Source organism: Schistocerca americana, chromosome X (genome assembly GCF_021461395.2).
Source record: "Schistocerca americana isolate TAMUIC-IGC-003095 chromosome X, iqSchAmer2.1, whole genome shotgun sequence".
NCBI classification, from domain to species: domain Eukaryota; kingdom Metazoa; phylum Arthropoda; class Insecta; order Orthoptera; family Acrididae; genus Schistocerca; species Schistocerca americana.
Genome location: NC_060130.1, coordinates 195,238,760 through 195,259,791, shown reverse-complemented (window position 1 = coordinate 195,259,791; position 21,032 = coordinate 195,238,760). Strand labels below are relative to the sequence as shown.

At 39.5% G+C, this 21,032-nt stretch overlaps 1 long non-coding RNA gene across 1 annotated transcript in view; it reads left to right on the top strand.

The window, feature by feature from the left end:
• The window catches only part of LOC124556787, a 60,996-nt gene extending 51,557 nt beyond the window's left edge, over window positions 1-9,439 (top strand). The window contains exons 2-3 of the long non-coding RNA XR_006968692.1: window positions 8,978-9,235; window positions 9,403-9,439. This is a non-coding gene — a long non-coding RNA (uncharacterized LOC124556787). The remainder of the gene's footprint in view (window positions 1-8,977; window positions 9,236-9,402) is intronic.
• Window positions 9,440-21,032: the final 11,593 nt, after the last annotated feature.

Sequence of the window (21,032 nt, the reverse complement as noted above, 5' to 3'; positions counted from 1 at the left end):
TTGGTCTCCACATGTCTCTTATTTGGCTGCCCGTTGGACACGTTCTCTGACTGTTTGTTTGAAGTGGGCCCGATAACAAGTCATTGCCTTCAGATATCAGATGTGCCATTTGAGGCATTTTATTTCTGTGGTCCTGGTATTTCATCAGTTCAAGAAGTTAAACTTTGCTGGATATTTGCTTAAAAAGTTGTAAATTTAAAAAAGAATAAGGTTTGACGTGACATCCACATTGTCTCTAATACATTCCTTTCTTTTCTTAATCTGAATGTGGAAAAAGACATGTTGTTGTTGTTGTTGTTGTTGTTGTTGTTGTGGTCTTCAGTCCTGAGACCAGTTTGATGCAGCTCCCCATGCTACCCTATCCTGTGCAAGCTTCTTCATCTCCCAGTACTTACTGCAACCTACATCCTTCTGAATCTGCTTAGTGTATTCTTCTCTTGGTCTCCCCCTATGATTTTTACCCTCCACAGTGCCCGCCAATGCTAAATTTGTGATCCTTTGATGCCTCAGAACATGTCCTACCAATTGGTCCCTCCTTCTTGTCAAGTTGTGCCACAAACTCCTCTTCTCCCCAATTCTATTCAATACCTCCTCATTAGTAATGTGATCTACCCATATAATCTTCAGCATTCTTCTGTAGCACCACATATAGAAAGCTTCTATTCTCTTCTTGTCCAAAGTATTTATCGTCCATGTTTCACTTCCATACATGGCTACACTCCATACAAATACTTTCAGAAACGACTTCCTGACACTTAAATCTATACTCGATTTTAACAAAATTCTCTTCTTCAGAAACTCTTTCCTTGCCATTGCCAGTCTACATTTTATATCCGCTCTACTTCATCCATCATTAGTTATTTTGCTCCCCAAACAGCAAAACTCCTTTACTACTTTAAGTGTCTCATTTCCTAATCTAATTCCTTCACCATCACCTGATTTAATTTGACTACATTCCATTATCCTCGTTTTGCTTTTGTTGATGTTCATCTTATATCCTTGTTTCAAGACACTGTCCATTCCGTTCAACTGCTCTTCCAAGTCCTTTGCTGTCTCTGACAGAATTACAATGTGATCGGTGAACCTCAAAGTTTTTATTTCTTCTCCATGGATTTTAATACCTACTCTGAATTTTTCTTTTGTTTCCTTTACTGCTTACTCAATATACAGATTGAATAACATTGGGACACTGAACTCACATTCGGGAGGACGACGGTACAATCCCACGTCCGGCCATCCTGATTTAGGCTTTCCGTGATTTCCCTAAAATCACTCCAGGCAAATGCTGGGATGGTTCCTTTGAAATGGCACGGCCGATTTCCTTCCCCATCCTTTCCTAATCTGATGAGACCGATGACCTCGCTGTTTGGTCTCTTCCCCCAAACAACCCAACCCAATAACATCAGGGAGAGGCTACAGCCCTGTCTCACTTCCTTCCCAACCACTGCTTCCCCTTCATGCCCCTCGACTCTTATAATTGCCATCTGGTTTCTGTACAAATTGTAAATAGCCTATCGCTCCCTGTATTTTACCCCTGACACCTTCAGAATTTGAAAGAGAGTATTCCAGTCAACATTGTCAAAAGCTTTCTCTAAGTCTACAAATGCTAGAAACATAGGTTTGCCTTTCCTTAATCTTCCTTCTAAGATAAGTCATAAGGTCAGTATTGCCTCACGTGTTCCAATATTTCTACGGAATCCGAAGTCATCTTACCCGAGGTTGGTTTCTACCAGTTTTTACATTCTTCTGTAAAGAATTTGTGTTACTATTTTGCAGCTGTGACTTATTAAACTGATTGTTCGGTAATTTTCACATCTGCCAACACCTGCTTTCTTTGGGGTTGGAATTATTATATTCTTCTTGAAGTCTGAGGGTATTATGCCTGTCCCATACATCTTGCTCACCAAATGGTAGAACTTGGTCAGGACTGGCTTGTCAGGACTGGCTCTCCCAAGGCCATCAGTAGTTCTAATGGAATGTTGTCTACTTCCGGGGCCTTGTTTTGACTCAGGTCTTTCAGTGCTCTGTCAAACTCTTCATGCAGTATTGTATCTCCCATTTCATCTTCATCTACATTCTCTTCCATTTCCATAATACTGTCCTCAAGTACATCGCATTTGTATAGACCCTCTATATACTCCTTCCACCTCTCTGCTTTCTCTTCTTTGCTTAGAACTGGGTTTCCATCTGAGCTCTTGATATTCATACAAGTGGTTCTCTTTTCTCCAAAGATCTCTTTAATTTTCCTGTAGGCAGTATCTGTTTTACACCTAGTGAGATAAGCCTCTACATCCTTACATTTGTCCTCTAGCCATCCTTGCTTAGCCATTTTGCGCTTCCTGTTGATCTCATTTTTGCCTGCTTCATTTACTGCATTTTTATATTTTCTCCTTTCATCAATTAAATTCAAGGATTTATACTAGCCCTCGTCTTTTTACCTACTTAATCCTCTGCTGCCTTCACTACTTCATCCCTCAACGCTACCCATTCGTCTTCTACTGTATTTCTTTCCCCCATTCCTGTCAATTGTTCCCTTATGCTCTCCCTGAAACTCTGTACAACCTCTGGTTTAGTCAGTTTACCCAGGTCCCATCTCCTTAAATTCCCACCTTTTTGCAGCTTCTTCAGTTTTAATCTACAGTTCATAACCAATAGATTGTGGTCAGAGTCCACATCTGCCACTGGAAATGTCTTACAATTTAAAACCTGGTTACTAAATCTCTGTCTTACCATTATATAATCTATCTGATCTCTTCTAGTATCTCCAGGATTCTTCCGTGTATACAACCTTCTTTTGTGATTCTTGAACCAAGTGTTAGCTATGATTAAGTTATGCTCTGTGCAAAATTCTACCAAGCAGCTTCCCCTTTCATTTCTTAGCCCCAATCCATATTCACCTACTATGTTTCGTTCTCTCCCTTTTCCTACTCTCGAATTCCAGTCACCCATGACCATAAAATTTTCATCTCCCTTCACTACCTGAATAATTTCTTTTATTCATCATACATTTCATCAATTTCTTCATCATCTGCAGAGCTAGTTGGCATATAAACTTGTACTACTGTAGTAGGCGTGGACTTCGTGTCTATCTTGGCTACAATAATGCGTTCACTATGCTGTTTGTAGTAGCTTACCCACACTCCTATTTTCTTATTCATTATTAAACCTACTCCTGCACAACCCCTATTTGATTTTGTATTTATAACCCTGTATTAACCTGACCAAAAGTCTTGTTCCTCCTGCCACCAAACTTCACCAATTCCCACTATATCTAACTTTAACCTATCCATTTCCCTTTTTAAATTCTCTAACCTACCTGCCCGATTAAGGGATCTGACATTCCATGCTCCGATCCGTAGAACGCCAGTTTTCTTTCTCCTGATAACGACGTCCTCCTGAGTAGTCCCCGCCCGGAGATCCGAATGGGGGACTATTTTACCTCTGGAATATTTTACCCAAGAGGATGCCATCGTCATTTAACCATACAGTAAAGCTGCAGAGACATATGCAGGAATAATTTTAAAGGAGGCATATAATGGGGCCATTGCCATGTGGCTTGAAAGGATATGTAGCTGCAACTGACGAAAGAAGGTACCACACTCTGAAAATGGCATATTAGTAAAACACTATTAACAATCTCTTGATACTGCCATTACTGATTTTGGCTTACAGTTAATTCATGAAGAAGGAATTCATATATGTATGTATTATCATACTGTGATTCATCAGTTAAGCACTAAGAAATCACCACTAACACAACAATAATTTGTTATAATTTTGAGATGCTGAATGTATTATGTTGCACGTAAAGAGCTATTATCATTACTTGTTGGGCAATATGTGTCTGCTGGATTGACTGGGAATCAAAGGAAAGAGAAGAGAAAATGATATGGGAAGAGCCATGCTGCTACGGGATACTATATTAACACTTTGCTGGCTGCATATATCGTACAAATTGATCCCAACAGTGGTAATTCAGATTACTTGGCTTGTCACTGGCCATTCTTGACATTATTAGGAGATATCATCACTAGTTCTTGTAAGTTCTCAATCCTGTTCCCCTACTTACATGAAATTTCGAAGATATACGTATGTAAATAAATACAAAATTTGTTTGTTTCAAATGTTTGTTCATTTAAACTTTTTGGAAAAATAATCAATTACGAGTTGCACTTTGAAAAGCTGGTAAGCATTATCCAGTTTATTTTGCTGTCAGAAAAATGTAAAAATGATAATATTTGTGTGAATCGCCTGCGGGACAGCGCTTTGTCAAATATCGGTGTGTGTAGCAACGGATTCGTTGACCGATAATCATCAATCCTTGCTTTTTTTTTTTTTTTTTTTACAGTTTCCATAAGGATAGCCAGCCCAAATCACTTTCTAAGTTCGGGGTTCGGGTCCTCTAACGTGCGTATGCGCAGACACACGCGCGCACACACACACACACACACACACACACACACACACACACTCTCTCTCTCTCTCTCTCTCTCTCTCTCTCTCTCTCTCTCTATTTCAATACACGAACACTATCCCAATAGCTTGAAGTGCATATAGGAAACTCTGTTATATTCCAAAGAATGATTGGTGTCAAGACAATGTCCTGCAGTGGCAGATTTACTTGGCTGTTGTAAGCGTGCATGCCATTTATGCTCAGAACATTGGCCTTTCACAGTCCTGATAGTCTGACCAATATATGACATGAAACAGCTGCAAGGAATACAGTAGACAACCACCTTACGTGAACCAAGATCATCCTTTATGTTACCTAAAAGGACCCCAATTTTAAATGGTTATTAAAACACACACATCACATTGTATTTCCACAGAATATGACCAATCCTGTTTGAAATGCTTCCTGTGTAAGGCCAAAAAGCCGTAGAATTTGGTACCACCTCAGTATTATCATGGCTCACACAGTGCATAGTTGGTCAAGAGTGCAACATATGTCTTATCTCTCTTTCACTACAACCATTCCGACAAAAGGTGACTTCAAGATGGACTAACTCTGCTGACAAACTCTCAGGGCCCAGGATGACATGGGCCCTGTGAACCAAGGTTTGAAGTACCCCTTCATGTTAAGCTGTATGGTGAAAACTATTAGCCTGCAGATACAAGTTAGTGTAAGGAGGCTTCCTATAATCGGCATGTCCCAACGCACAATCCATCTTCCTCCTAACCACCACATCAAAGAATGGAAGACAGCCATCCTTTTCCACCACTGTTGTGAAGTGAATATTGAGGTGGGTTGAATTCAGGTGTTCTAGAAAGTCATTCAAATTCTCACTGCCATTAGGCCAAACAACAAAAGAATCTTCTACATATCTGAAAAAAAACATGCAGTTTTCAAAGCCGTAGACTCCAAGGTAAGTTCTTCTAAATCTTCCATAAACAAGCTGGCAATGATAAGTGACAACTCCATCTGTCCGCTCATAGTACTGCTCATTGAATAAAAAGGAAGTGAGTTAACACATGTTGAAATGGGTTCATTAATTCAGCACCAATCCTAACCTCAATCAACTGTAATGAATCGGACAGAAGTATATGAGTGAAGAGAGAGAGAGACCACATCAAAACTTACAAGAATATGTCATTCAAATGCATTCACTCTAACTGATCTAAAAAATCTGCTGAGTTCTTAACATGGTGCTTACATTGACCTACTATATGACTCAACAGAGTAACAAAGTTTTTTTCTACACAATGTCAGAGCAACAGTCTTAATCACAATCTTATGAAGAGGAGCCTCTTCCCTGTGGACCTTAGGGAGGCCAAGTACCCTAGAGAGAACAGCACAATAAGAATTGAGGCTCTTGATATTCTCCTACCATAAGGAACTTTTTCCAGGAGGTTGTTAGTCTTTCTCTCAACACTTTTTGTTGGGTCAGAACCGATCCTGCGATATGTGGAATCAGACAGTAAAAACTGCATCCTTTGACGGGTCAACTCTAAGTGAATGTAAAGCAGTCCTCTCAGCTGCTGTGATATTACTCTTGGGTGTACGTCCCCCAGTCAACACACAATATGCCTTCCTCCTAGTATATTCTGCAACATAAGGAGGTAGTTTAAAAACAGTGTGTACAAGAGAACTTATAGAATCAACCACTGGCAAATGCTTTGGAGCACCGATAAAGCTGCTTCATCAAAAAGCTTTCTCCATGAGACATATCACAGAATGTTGAGATACAGTAAAGATTCCAAGCCACAGAAACATTCAAACTTTGCCAAATGCCTGGCAGTTACAGAATGAAATTCCCAGTGCCATGAAGCATCATCCACCAATCCCAAGAAAAAGCTGAAATTTTGAAGCAGGCGTTAAATGAAGCTGAAAAAATTCCTTGGAAACAAAATCCAGCTGTCAGTGAGTGTAATGGATCCTCTCATAAACAATATCTAGGCTAGTGCATTGCTTGATAAGACTAGTGGCAGGAGAATTAATATGATGCACTACTTTGGCAAATGTTGGAACAATATTTTGATCACAACACTGCAGTAAAAACGACACTGCACATTGCAATCTTACTGTACTGCTGCAGAATTTATCCAACCTCCACAAGCAGTGATTAGTTCTATTGGGAGGAAATTAACAATGTGAGATTTAGTTTCTTCTGGCATATACAGTGTTCAAATAACTTAAGAGAATGCAGCTGGGTGGCATCGTTGACAACTGCAGATACTTCAACAGGAACATAGCTTGCCATTTTCAATGCAAAACTGCAGAAAGTAAGCACTGTGTTGACACCCACTTACTTTTTATTCAATGACCAGTACTGTGAGCAGACAGATGGAGTTATAATGGGAAGCCCATTGTCACCCATCATTACCAATTTGTATATGGAAGATTTCGAGGAACACACCTTGGAGTCTGCAGCTGAAACTAGCATGTTTTTTCAGATACGTAGATGATAGTTCTGTTATTTGGCTTCATGGCAGTGAGAACTTAAATGACTTTCTAGAACACCTGAATTCAATCCAGGGAGGAGAGAGAGAGAGAGAGAGAGAGAGAGAGAGAGAGAGAGAGAACGAGAGAGAGAGGGAGGAGGAGGAGGAGGAGGAGGAGGAGGAGGAGGAGGATTGTTATTGAACTTCGCTATTTGAGCAAGTGTAGGTGGATTACCATTTACCATATGGGTACCCAACTTTACAGTGTTCAGACTGTGTACTGCAGAATTTGCATTGTCAGTAGTGGTAGCATCATGACTTGCCATTAGTAGGAATACTAGTACAGAGACAAAGTGCTGAAACGTAAGTATCAATGGGCATTACAGCTGCAGACAGTCAATAAGGGTCTGGGCATGTGAGCAGAGCTTTACTCATAGAACTTTTTTTTATCAAAACAGCAGCACTAGTGTTGCTGCTCTTCACAAGTCTCATGCATTAAAGGTATATGAAGAGGTCCTCTTTCTACACCAGTGTTGAAGAATATGATTCAGAAGTCAGAACTAACTGACAATTTGGGAATGACTCCTGAAAAAGGCCGGTGGCCAGTTGTGTCACATGTTGTTGAAGAATGTACTGTTGCCATGGCTGAGAAAGCTGGACACAATAACGATCTTCAAGCTGTGCCACAACTGCTGAACATTCCATTGTCCTTTGTTCAAAAAGTGCTGCAAACAATTGAGATGGTATCCAGGCTATCATGGATGCAGGAGGTCATAACATTGAGCAATATTTGTAACTTGGAATGTAAACATGGCAATTTATGTGTTGAAATTTCTCCCTACTCACTCTATATGTGACTTATTATAATTTATGCTCTGTATTTTATGCATGCCCAAGCCATAAAACAGATTTCTGTTAACTATTTTGTGTCTGTCTAAATTTTTCATGTGCAAAATCCAGATCTATCTTAACTTTCTGAGAATCTTTCTTAAATACCACCTAATGTTCTCCCATTGTGTTTAGTAGTGCAATAATTCTTCATCATGTGACCTGTGAGTATTATCTAACAATTCCCACCTAACTGATTACCTCATGAGGCTATGCCTAGAAAGTGATTTCATTACATTTCAAGTGTAACCTTCATATGCTCCTTGCAAGACTCATGAGCTGAACTGAAATTTAGTCTCCTCCTTAACCTCAGCTTCTTAGTGTGTCATTGCATAGGATAGCTTTTGAATTGGAACACAACTTATTGATGCAAATTAAATACTGAATAAGACGTAGATACTGTACTCAAAGTATGAAGAAACAAGCTAATTTTATACAGTGTTATCATGGAAATGTGACTCTACTAAGAACCATGCACAGACTGCACAGTTCAGTGTCAAATTTTTGAGTTGTTGGAGCTAGTTTCATTTGGCAAAACTCGAAAATTTTCATTAAGGTGATAGGCACTTGATTCACTTATTGTATTTATGAAATATTCAAAATAATACCCAAGTTCTAGCTCAAATTAGATCACACCTACTGAATATTGTACCCTTATAGTGTGTAACTACTACACGGCTACATGATAAGAAAGTGCAGACTGATTGTGGGATTACTGTCCAAATCATGTAGCATGTAATACCCCGAGACGATATGCACACCATAGTATGAGATGCAACAGAGGTGCACAGAGGTGAAGAAACAATGTTGATCAGGTCTGTTTAAAGTTTTGTGGATTTTGTAAATTTCTTCAGTTTTGAAGACATGGTTTATAGTCTTTGTATTCTCTTTGGTTTTCTTATGTAAGTGCTGAGAAACATTACAGACTCAATTATACGCTTCCTTTGTTAATTAATTAATTAATTAATTCTTAAATCTTTGCATGGAGGACATAAAGTAGGGATTTTTTTCTGTTGGCTATATAGAGGATTGAATATCTGCATTAAAAGATTGAAGTAAGAACATGTTTTAGTCCTATTTTGAGTTTCCTTAACAGATTGTTTTGGTCTCATTTCATCTATGAAAGTAGCAGTTTTATGAATTCATCTACAAGGTATATAATAACTGTCCCCAAAATAATGTCTATCATTCACATGCCATTATTCAGAGTCTTGCTGGGCACATACAAGAAAAGATAGAGCCACTGGTGGTGCCAGCTATTCTTGAACATGAAGAAATAAGTGGCTTGACAAGTCAGATAGCTAGTGGAAAGAGAGGAAGAGCTGTGTTGTCATCATGGGATTCTGAGCCATTTTTGGGTGTACAGAAGTCATTGGATGCACTCTTGCAGGAACTAAATTATATCTATAAAGTTATGGGGAACCATGGTGTTGACCCAGAACTTACTGTCCAGATATTTCAGCAGGTGAGATGACCAATTTTCTAACAGTAAGTTACATGATCCTAGACTATAAGGAAACTGCTGTATTTTGTAAATACTGACGTCTCTAGTAGATTGCAAACCAGAAATAAAGGAAAATACCCATGACAATGTTACCATTTTAAGTGAAGTTGTGTGTTTTAATTTTGCAGGTATTCTACTTCATCTGTGCCATTTCAATGAATAATCTACTGCTCCAAAAGGATTTGTGTCATTGGAGTAAAGGAATGCAGATAAGATATAATCTATCACATCTTGAACAGTGGTGTCGTGACATGAGACTACAGGTACATGTAGTGTTATCAGTAGTCTATTTTTTTCCTCCTCCCTGCAAAGAACAACATTAATGAAACGTGGAGTATTCATAGGCTTTGGCTTATGGAATCACTTTTGTATTGTCAAATCGACAACAATAAGGATTTAGGGAAATCAATGCAGTCCCTTTAATCTCATTATGTTGTGGGAAAAATAATGTTGTTTTAGACTATTATGTAACTAAAAATTAAATTTGGTCTGATTAGGTCACTTACTTGGGGTATTATACAGTGTTTTGCCTTGGGACACCCTCTTTTCCTGTTACTCAACAATGACTTGTCATCAAGTGTAGCAGATGACTCCAAAGTAACTTGCAGATAACATAAGGAATAGACTGTCATCTGGAACCGCATAATGTAGCCCCACAAATAACATATCAGAGGGAAATCTGTTGATGTGTCACATATAAGAGTGTAACTCTGTTACAATAAAAATGTACTATAAGTAATTTTTATTGAATAATTCCTTTTGGATTGGTGTTATTACAGCCATCAATAATGTCCTAATCATGTAGTGTGGTACGTCAGACTTCTAGGACTGAAGACAAGTGTGGCAACTCTTGTGGAAGGCATGTACATTTCATCTGCAAATGGTGAATGTAGATAACATGCTTTACAATAATAATACCAATATCTACAGTCAGCACCTGTGGTATGCTTTAACTACTTTACTTTGAATTGTATATAATTCCTTGATGTCATGTGGGATAATATTGTGAGGTATCTCAGCACAGGTGCCTAGGTTACCGTCTACTCTAAAAACATGACAGATACACTTACATTAAACTAACTTCATGACTGATGTTTCATTGTATGGAGCAGTAGATCTGTATTGAAATAATTTACAGAAGAACCTCCTGTCTCCATAGTGAACTGGATTTTATTGTACAAGGTGTACAACTTTGCTTCTGCCATTTTTCCCCAACATTTGAGGCTTTAATGAAACAAATGGTTACACGAGTTTCATTCAAAGTATTTTCCATTGCTGGCCACTACTTTCTCCCATCTTTCAGGCAGTGTATGAATCCTGCATCAAAAAAATTGTTCAACTTTTGAAGCAATCCATGAATCGATCCAGTTTGTGGCTTCTTCATGAGATCGTAAGTGTTGGTCAGCCAGGCCACGTGCCATTGATCTAAACAGGTGATAGTCTGAGGGGGCAATGTCTGGAGAGTACAGCAGGTGGGATAGGACTTCCCATTTTAATGTTTCCACGTATGTTTTGACCTCTCTTGCAACGTGGGGTTGAGCATTGTCGTGCTGCAAAATCACTATATTGTGCATCTCACTGTATTGCGGCCGTTTGTCTTCTAATGTTCCACTCAAATGCACCTAATTGCATTCGATAGCAAGCATCTGTGATTGTTTCACGTGGTTTTAACACCTCATAGTACACGATGCCAAGCTGGTCCCACCAAATGCAAAGCATTATCTTGGAGCCATGAATATTCGGTTTGGCCATCAATGTGGAAGCATGGCCAGGATATCCCCATGATTTTTTGTATTTAGGGTTATCGTAATGAGCCCATTTTTCGTCCCTGGTCACAATATGATGCAGAAATCCCTTCTGTTTTTGCCTTTAAAGCAACTGTTCACAAACCTACAAATGCCATTAAACGCCTCTTGGTTTCAGCTCACATGGGACCCAACTTCCTTCTTTCTGAATCATGCCCATAGCCTTGAGAAGTTTTTAAATTGCTAGATGTGTCACTCCCACTAATTGTGGCAATTCTTCTTGAGTTTGACACGAGTCTTTACTCAGCAATGTCTCCAATTCTGCATCTTCAAAAACATTCTCTCTTCCACCATGCCAGTCAACGACATTAAAATCACTGTTCTTGATGCATTGAAACCACTCAAGACCCATTCTTTCACTAATAGCATCCTTACCATCCATACTTGAGAGAATTCAATGAGACTCAACCACTGTTTTCTTCATATTGAAACAAAACAGTAACATCTCCCACAAATCATGAGAATTAGGCTCATAAAATGACATTTTCAATCAAGTACAACTTCATGATGCAGACAAAAATTGACTAATGTTTGACTGAGGTTATGTTGACTGAGGTCCAAGCTAACTGCCTGATGTCTGCGATCTGTTTGTTTCGACTGCTACTTACTATTGTCGCCACCTATTGGCAAACAGTGTAAGCAAAGTTGTACACCTTGTATTGTGACTTTAAATGTTGTAGGAATGCATTTATCTAGTGATACCATTCCATAAACACTTCACATTGCCAACATACCTGATCCAGTATTTAATTTTTCAGCTCATTGTTGCTTTCACAGGAAGAGCACTTGTTCAATTTGTTTGTAAAACACCATGTAGTTAGGACTAATAAAATAAATCCATAGCTATGTCATTAGATGGTCTGTAGTAAGTGTTCTCAAACAGAAAATAATTCTGTTTTGCATATGTTTCAGTGGTAATTGTTGATGTGTAGCACTATGGAATTCAGCTTAGGTATGTGTAAAAGGTATCTCGATTTGTTTTTGCACTCATCAGTGGGAGTATTTGTATACAAGCTAGTGATGTTAAACGAAACTACCCTACCTGACAAAGAAAGTGAACCTGCAAGAAGGGAAGAAAAATAAAATTCACAGTTTGAGAAGTTATGTGATGTTACAGCAGTGGTTACAAAACTGAATCAAATTTACAAAGAGCTTAATAGTAGGAGTCCACTTATCAGTATGATGCTGCAGCCCTCTGAGATTGATGTATGCAGTTCTTTGGTTGAAAAAGGTGTCATAAGGAGTTTGTGACCTCTCCTGAGACACGTTGGCCAACAACTTTTGTAACTAGTCCTTAATATACTGCATGCCAGCATGGGATGTTAGTTGAGATCCAAGCTGATTCCACACATGTTCCGTCAGGGGCAGTTCTGGGGATTTTGTTGGCCACCGGCAAACCTCAACATCATGCAGACAGTTCATAGATACACATCATGTGTGAATGACCATTATCCTGTTGAAAAATGGTACCATAATCTTCTTGCATGAGAGGTAACACACAGAATGCCTGTGGTGTACCATCGTCTTTCAGAGTTTTCTGCGTCAGCATAACCTGTTACCTGGAGTTACACCCAATGGCTTTACACCCCGTAATGCCAGGAGTAACACCTTGTGCCTCTACAAAACCATGAAAGAATGGGACCTCTCCCAGACTGGCATTGTACTCACCAATGATGGATATCCAGGGTAGTACAAACTTCAGTTCATCAACAAAGACAATGTGACATCATTAATTAGCAATTTATTCTTCCTGGCCGTACCATGACTCCAAAAAAAAAATAGTCTGTATCGTGGTTTTAATGACCACCTCATGGGATGGTAATTCTCTGGTGAAACTGCTGCTGGTTTCTGACCAAAGGTATGGAATGACACAGAATGTAGCAAGAGTTCATTATTTGTTCTCAGAAGGCAGATGTAAGTCAGAAGGGGTTACAGTGTTGTTAGTGCAAACTATGACAGTCCCTCTATGTGGTGGTTAGGTGCGGTTCACTGAAACATTAACAATAAGTATATGAGCCCTCACACTCCCATACAGTCAAACAGTCACTGTCACATACAAATGCCATCAGATCTGGATATTGCACAATATGATGAGGCAGCCAATTGAAGACCCACAATGAGGCCCCTTTCAAACTCTGTCAGGTGCTGATAACACTGTCTAAAAAGAGTATGTGGCACCTCCACGTTCTTCACAGTGATCATTCAACATCTTACACTGTCCATGCTCCTTATATATCCTACCAGGCTTGGTAACAACAATTAACTCAAACAACAGTAATGGACTACCTGCAACTCTAATCATTACATACTCAACAATCGTGCATATGTATATGAAAGTAAATTGATATCTGACCATGGCTATTAAGTGACTTTTTGTCAGGCAGTGTAGTTAAAGCCAATATTGTTTGAATTTTAGCTACAAGAGCTGAGGAATTTCTGATGCCAAATATTAGTTTAAGTTTTGTTCCTCTTGGTTGTTAGAAGCTGCAGTTGGATCTTCATACAGATTGTGAAATTTAGAATTATTTAGGCATTTTTATTTTTTGACTTTGTTAGTGATAACATCGCTAGACACAAGTTTCCTCTTGAACTTGATAATTGTATTAATTTCACCACACAAAATAGCATCACTATTGGCAGCAGCACTTTTTAATTGTGATCTGGCAAATGTTTCATAGAAGGATCTCCCATTAACACAATTAAAGGTCTATTTATCACTTACAGAAAAACAGCTACTTCTACTGTGACCTGTGCAGGATGGTACCATCCAGTCACAAGTAAGCAGCTTTCAGTTCCTTGGTGTGTCACCTCTCACTGGTTCCATTATCCAAATCTGATTTTCAAACAATATCCATAACTTAATCATTATTTTAAATTAAAGACACAATGAAATATTAAGAGCAGATCAGTGTGTACAAAATCAACTGCAAACACATTGGAAAAGTATAAGTGGTCAGTCAAGCAGATCTGTGGCAGTTAGGTTGTCAGAACACCAGAGAAGATGGACACTATGGAAGATGGGTTCAACCTTGCACAACATCTCTTAAAAGAAAATAATGCATTAAGATGTGTGCTGCAACATTTTACATAACTTTAAGAAAAAAGGAAAATGGATAGTTTAAATCAATAAACGTATGATATAGAATACCACCTTAGTTTTGAATGACAAAACAGTTTTCATTCTCATTTCAAATTAAGGTTCATTTATGAAGATGTTAGATTAGAACATTAAAATCAATTTCATCATTATTTTTTGTCAAATATAACAGTTACCATACAATGACACTCTGTCTCATCATTTTATATATCTTCATATGTGTTTCAATAATATTGTGTAGATGCCATATCATTCTATCTAGAGTTGTGATGATTGGCTGTTACCTGTCTGTTGTGCTGCCACAAAGAACAAAGTTAGTTTATCCACATACAAGTAAACAGCAAACACACAAATGGTACAATAAACAGCAGAACATAATCTGAGGATGAGCACCTGCTGTGCTGTCCTTATATGGAGGAGATCTGCAGCAGATGCACCATGTGCCATACCATATGCCCAAATTACGGGCAGCCTCTGGTGGCTATCTCGCACAGATGCCATTGGTAGAGTATGAGTGTAGTGCACTGGTAACCTGGTAACATGGATCATATCCATATGTACAGGATTATAGCACCCCTCCCCCTTACCAAAAGGGCACTCGTCTGATGACGGAATTGGGGCAAATGATGACACAACCATGACCTATGTGGTGGGCATCAGAGATGCTGGTGGCTGTGGGAGGAGATTCTGGCCTGGAACTGATGAGTAAAGGTGGAAGTGACATGGCCCCTGACATGTGCTGTGGCCACCTCTTGCAAAGTGAGGGCCGGTGAGAATGGTGTTGGTAGCATCTAGACATCTGGGTCCTCAGAGTGGCAGAACTGCACCAATGCTGAAGTCACTAACCACCTAGGCCAGGAAGAGAGCTTTACCACCTGATGGGTTGCACACTGACAGCAGGCCGTGACAAGACACACAATGTCTTCGTCAATGCCAGGCCAGAAGATGTGTCGATGGGTCAGTGACTTGGTATAATAGAGCCCTCCACTTTCCCAGCTGTAGGAACTGAAGCACACCATACTCTACAGCCATTGGAATCACAACCCTGGATGACAGCCCATCATTTGCTAAGAGAAAACCACCATTACACACTGGAAGGTGGTGACAAAGGACAGAATAGCTACATAAAAAATCAGAAGTCCTGCCCAAAGACCTGTCTGGCAAACCAAGTTGAACAACTTGGTGCAAAGTCAGGTTGACAGCAACAGCAGCTGCAATCCAGAAGCCTGCAATAGGAAACCCTTCCACTATACGTTCTGCCTCAACATCTAAATGAAAACAAAGGTACTCTTCCTGATCAAAAGTAGGGTATGGCCCTGTCAGAATCAGGGACAGTGCATTGACATTGACATGCTGTGCAGTAGGCCAAAAATGTATTTCATAGTTGTAGTGAGACAGAAACAAGGCCCCACACTGGAGGCAATCTGCTGCTTTGTCAAAGTACAAAGCAGAAGGACTAAACAACAGAACCACGGACTTGTGGTAAGTAATGAGGTGGAACTTAGATCCATACAAGAATACATCAAACTTTTTGAGGGTATAGATGATAGCAATGCCTCCTCCTCAACAAGGCAGTAGTGCTGCTGAGTGGAATTGAGCATTTTTGACATGTCAACTATCAGACATTAAGAACCATCCTCATGACCATCAGGCCATACTTAGAGGAGCCTGTAGCCAAGACCATTTGGTGGCCAGGATGCCAGGAGAAGAATGTAGCATACATTTCAGAAGCATTACTGCATGCTGCCAGGCCGATGTTCAGTGAAAAGAAATGTCCTTGTGGTGAAATTTGTGGAGGGGATGGTCCGCTGTCGGCACAGCCAGAATGAATTTATGGTAGTAACCAATTTTCCCTAAAAGCAGTTGGGTGTTCTTTGACATTGGAAGGGTGAGGCAAAGAGCTGTGACAGCAACATGATGACATGAAGGCTTTACAACAGGGCCAGCCACATTGTGCCAAACTTCACGCATGCAACGGGTGTGGACCGTGGGCAGGACAACGCCCAGCCTGTCACTTGGCTTTGCTCAGTCCTCCTTGGACATACAGGGAATGTTGTGACATTTCATTTACTAGTGTGGTGCAGCATTTTTCAGTTGGCACAACTTTCTGAGTTTGGCAGAATTGCACTGTCAGTGCTGTTTAACCTTTGCTGTTTGTTGATGGTATGGAAGGATGTTCAAAGGTCCACTGGTTGTTTTACAAAAAGAGGCAGTCTAGCAATCTATCACTGCAATCCTTTAAAGTGAATAGGAATGACAGAAGAGAGGGATGAGAATTCTCAGTTCGCATAAGTGACAGGTACTGTATATTTGCTATGAAATGAAATTACAATACTATGCAACAAAAATTTGAAGGTTTAGTTGACAATGAAAGAGCAAAAAACTGTTATGATACATATGGGATTCATTGTTCTGTAAGTCAAATTGCATGTTATGATACATTTGCAGGCCTGGAGTGCCTGAAGAAATTGATGGTATGACCAGTAAAATTTCTGAAGTCACACACATTATTCCATTGTCAGTTGCAATAGATTTCAATAGAACTGAACAAAGGGTGCAGAGATTTCATATATTACTGAAAGTATATTCATTAAGTCAAGGGGCATGCCTGGAATGATTTCTTGACTTAAAAGTCACTATTGTTGAATTTATGAAGGAAAAAGGAGAGCAGGAATGAAAATTTGAACATCCACAATGGAGTACAGACTTTGCATTTGAAGCAGACTCGACTGCACACTATCCACACTTCTTTCTGATTTTATGTGGATGCATTTGAAAAGAAAATTGCGATGTAGAACGGATACATTCTGACAAAGACAGTCCAGTTCCATAAGCTGACTAGCATTGAAGAAAATACAAGGTTTGAGGAATCCATTGTGGCCTTGCAAGAATTTCAAGGATAGATTTATAAAGATTTTGAGGACACTGTCAATTGTATATCTATTTCTTAGACCCTTTGTTTCAGTTGAAAGTGCCCCTAATCTTATACAGATGCAATTGATTGAACTGCCTTGTAATTCTAGTTTTCATTAAAAATCTTTCTGCATTAAAACTGTCCAGAACGTCTGTATTTTACCAGGTAGAGTTTCAAAGTCATCATAATGAGATTACAAAAGTGCTACAATGTTTCAATCATCATATTTGTGTGAAAAACATTTTTTTTTGACTATGAAACTAAATAAGTCACAATTATGTGGCAACTTGAGTGCAAACTGTGAAATTGTCTGCATCTGTCCATATACCAACAGTTGTTACCAGATAAAAATTATGTCTTTGATGAGCCAAAAATAATTAAATAATACCAAAAATTTGTTTCTTTGTTAGCTATGTTGTTGGTAAATGTGAAATATAAAACCACGTAGTATGCAGTGTGCTTGTACTGCCATTTACATAAGGTGTGTTCCATTTTCCCCTCTTCTCCCACCTTGCACTGAGACAGTGTATCATGGCAAAAGCGGAAACATGAAGGGAGGCTGAGCACTTTGGCCCTTGTGTCTGGACATGGCCTGGGAGCTGAAATCTTGATCAACCCTGCTTTTTGTTATCCTGAGAGAACTCAAACCCCAAATACACAATTGACGGCTGCAGTATGTAAGGCCATGACCAAATAGCATAAGTTGCATAAATGCTCTTCCTTGGATACACCCACCGTGACAATATCATCAGGATAGTTGATGCATGCCAGAACAGACATCATCAATTGTTCCAAAAATGCTGAAAAAATCACAGGTGTGCCAGCCACACCAAATGGGAGGCACTGATTTTGTTATATCCCAAAGGGCGTCCCAGTCACAAGGAGCCTTTTTGGATCCTCATCCAATGCAACCTGTAAATAGGTTTCAGATAATTCGGTTTTAGCAAATAACTAGCCTCCTATAAGTCTGACCAACAACTCATCCTGATGGGGCAAAGGGTGAGTGTCAATAATAGTGTGAGTGTTATCGGAAACTTTATAGTCACTGCAGAGGTGCTACTCACCATTTGAATTTTTAGCAGACAGTTAGGGTAGGCCACATATTTGTTGTAATAGGCTGTAAGACCCCAAAATCATCAGCCTATACAATTCTGATTTCATTTGTTTGTTCGAAGCTACAGGAATAGGGCACACATGTAAAAATGTGGCTGCACAGTAGGTTTCAAGGTAATGTGGGCTGCAAAATTAGTGGCACAACCTAAAACATAAAAAAATGTGAACTCAGAATCTGCGAATCTGACTGCTGCTAAAATGACCTCATCAGAAGCAAGGTGCACTGCACCTGCAATAAAAAACCAGAAACATGGGAAGCATCCAGACCAAATAAATTGTTGGCACCTGCATCATCCACTACCAGAAGAGTTAAGGAATGAACCACAGATTTATACACAGTCAAGCTGTAAATTGCCCCAGAGCTGGAATACATTGTTCAGTTGTAACTCGCCAGATGTTAAGTACACAGACACGATGCCAAACATACCAAATTAACATAGGTTCACAAGTTCAGCAATGTCAGAGCTGCATATGTGTGTCCACTTGTTGCCTGAACTCTTTGTCTATTACTCACACTTCAATAAACAGTTTGTTAAAAGTCATAAGCATTGGAGATACACAATTAACACCTGCAGAAGAGGGCTTGGAATGACGCATGCAAAATATTATATATAGTGCACGCAGCTTCTGCACCCTCATCGACAGTGACAAACGACAACCAAGCACCTCGCCCATCTTTCCCACACTATTTCATGTAGCATGTCAAGGCTATGTGCCCTAGGCACTGGGTAACTTGCCATCTACATCTACATGGTTACTATGCAATTAACACTTAAGTGCCTGGCAGAGGGTTCATCGAATCATTTTCATACTACTTTTCTACCATTCCACTCTCAAATGGTGCGTGGGAAACAGGAACACCTAAATCTTTCTGTTCGAGCTCTGATTTCTCTTATTTTATTATGATGATCATTCCTCTCTACATAGGTGGTTGTCAACAAAATATTTTCGCATTCAGAAGAGAAAGTTGGTGATTGAACTTTCATAAATAGATCTTGCCATAAAGAAAACTGCCTTTGTTTCAGTGACTGCCACCCCAACTCACGTATCATGTCAGGTGACACTCTCACCCCTATTATGCAATAACACAAAACAAGCTGCCCTTTTCTGCACTTTTTCGATGTCCTCCGTCAATGCCACATGGTAAAGATCCCACACTGTACAGCAATATTCCAGCAGAGGATGAACAAGTGTAATGTAGGCTGTCTCTTTAGTTGGTTTGTCGCATCTTCTAAGTATTCTGCCAACAAAGCGCAGTCTTTGTTTCGCCTTCCCCAAAATATTATCTATGTGGTCTTTCCAATTTAAGTTGCTCATACTTGTAATTCCTAGGTATTTAGTTGAATTGACAGCCTTCAGATTTGTGCGATTTATCATGTACCCAAAGTTTATCGGATTTCTTTTAGTACCCATGGGGATGACCTCACACTTTTCTTTGTTTAGTGCCAACTGCCACTTTTTCCACCATACAGAAATTCTCTCTAGATCATTTTGTAATTGGAATTGATCGTCTGATGATTTTAATAGACAGTAAATTACAGCATCATCTGCAAACAATCTAAGGGGGCTGCTCAGATTATCACCTAGATAATTTATGTACATCACGAACAGCAGAGGGCCTATGACACTACCTTGTGGAACACCAGATATAACTTGTGTTCTACTTGATGATTTACTGTCTATTACTACGAACTGTGGCCTCTTTGAGAGGAAATCACGAATCCAGTCACACCACTGAGACAATACTCCATATGCACGCAATTTGGTTAATAGTCACTTGTGAGGAACAGTATCAAAAGCCTTGTGGAAATCTAGGAATATGGAATCGATCTGAGATCCCTTGTCAACAGCCCTCATTACTTCATGGGAATAAAGAGCTAGCTGCATTGCAAAAAAAGATAATTTCTGAATCCGTGTTGGTTATGTATAAATAAGTAATTTTCTTAAAGGTGATTCATAATGTTAGAGTACAGTATATGCTCCAAAATCCTACTGCAAATTGAGGTCAGTAGTATGGGTCTGTAGTTCAGTGGGTTACTCTTATTTCCTTTCTTGAATATTAGTGTGACATGTGCTTATTTCCAGTCTTTAGGAACAGACCTTTCGTCAAGTGAGTGGTTGTATACAATTGCTAAGAAAAGCGCTATTGTGCCTGCATACTCTGAAAGGTATCTGATTGGTATACTCCAACCTCGCCTCCTTCTTCCCCCAAGAACTAACTGATGTCAAACAACCAGGAACAGAAGTTGCTGTGGTGACATCATACCAAGCCTCAGTCTAATCACCAATAGCATGAGATGCCTCAAAAGATTGACTAATATTCAACACTTCAGCCAAAAATAGATTATCAGACTGTAGTCTGTATTGATGCCCCTCCTTTCTGGAGCCAATCGAATGGTGGCAACACAGACCATAGAATCAGCATGTGAATCTTGACAAGCATCAGTAACAAACTGATATTTGCAACTGAGGCCAAAAATAGATTATCAGACTGTAGTCTGTATTGATGCCCCTCCTTTCCGGAGCCAATCGAATGGTGGCAACACAGACCATAGAATCAGCATGTGAATCCTGACAAGCATCAGTAACAAACTGATATTTGCAACTGAGGCCGTAGGACTGATGGGGCTATTTATGTCAACAATAGAACTCAGCATGTGCTGCAGTTACACGCATGCACTTTTGGTGATAACTGGAGAAATTACACACTTACACATTTCATCAAATCAAAGTGATGATGGTTCCTGGAGTGGGACAAGATGGAACAACAACTGGTAAATTTGAGGGGAAATCCAAGAAGTGAACAAAGCCTTAAGCATGATTGCACTG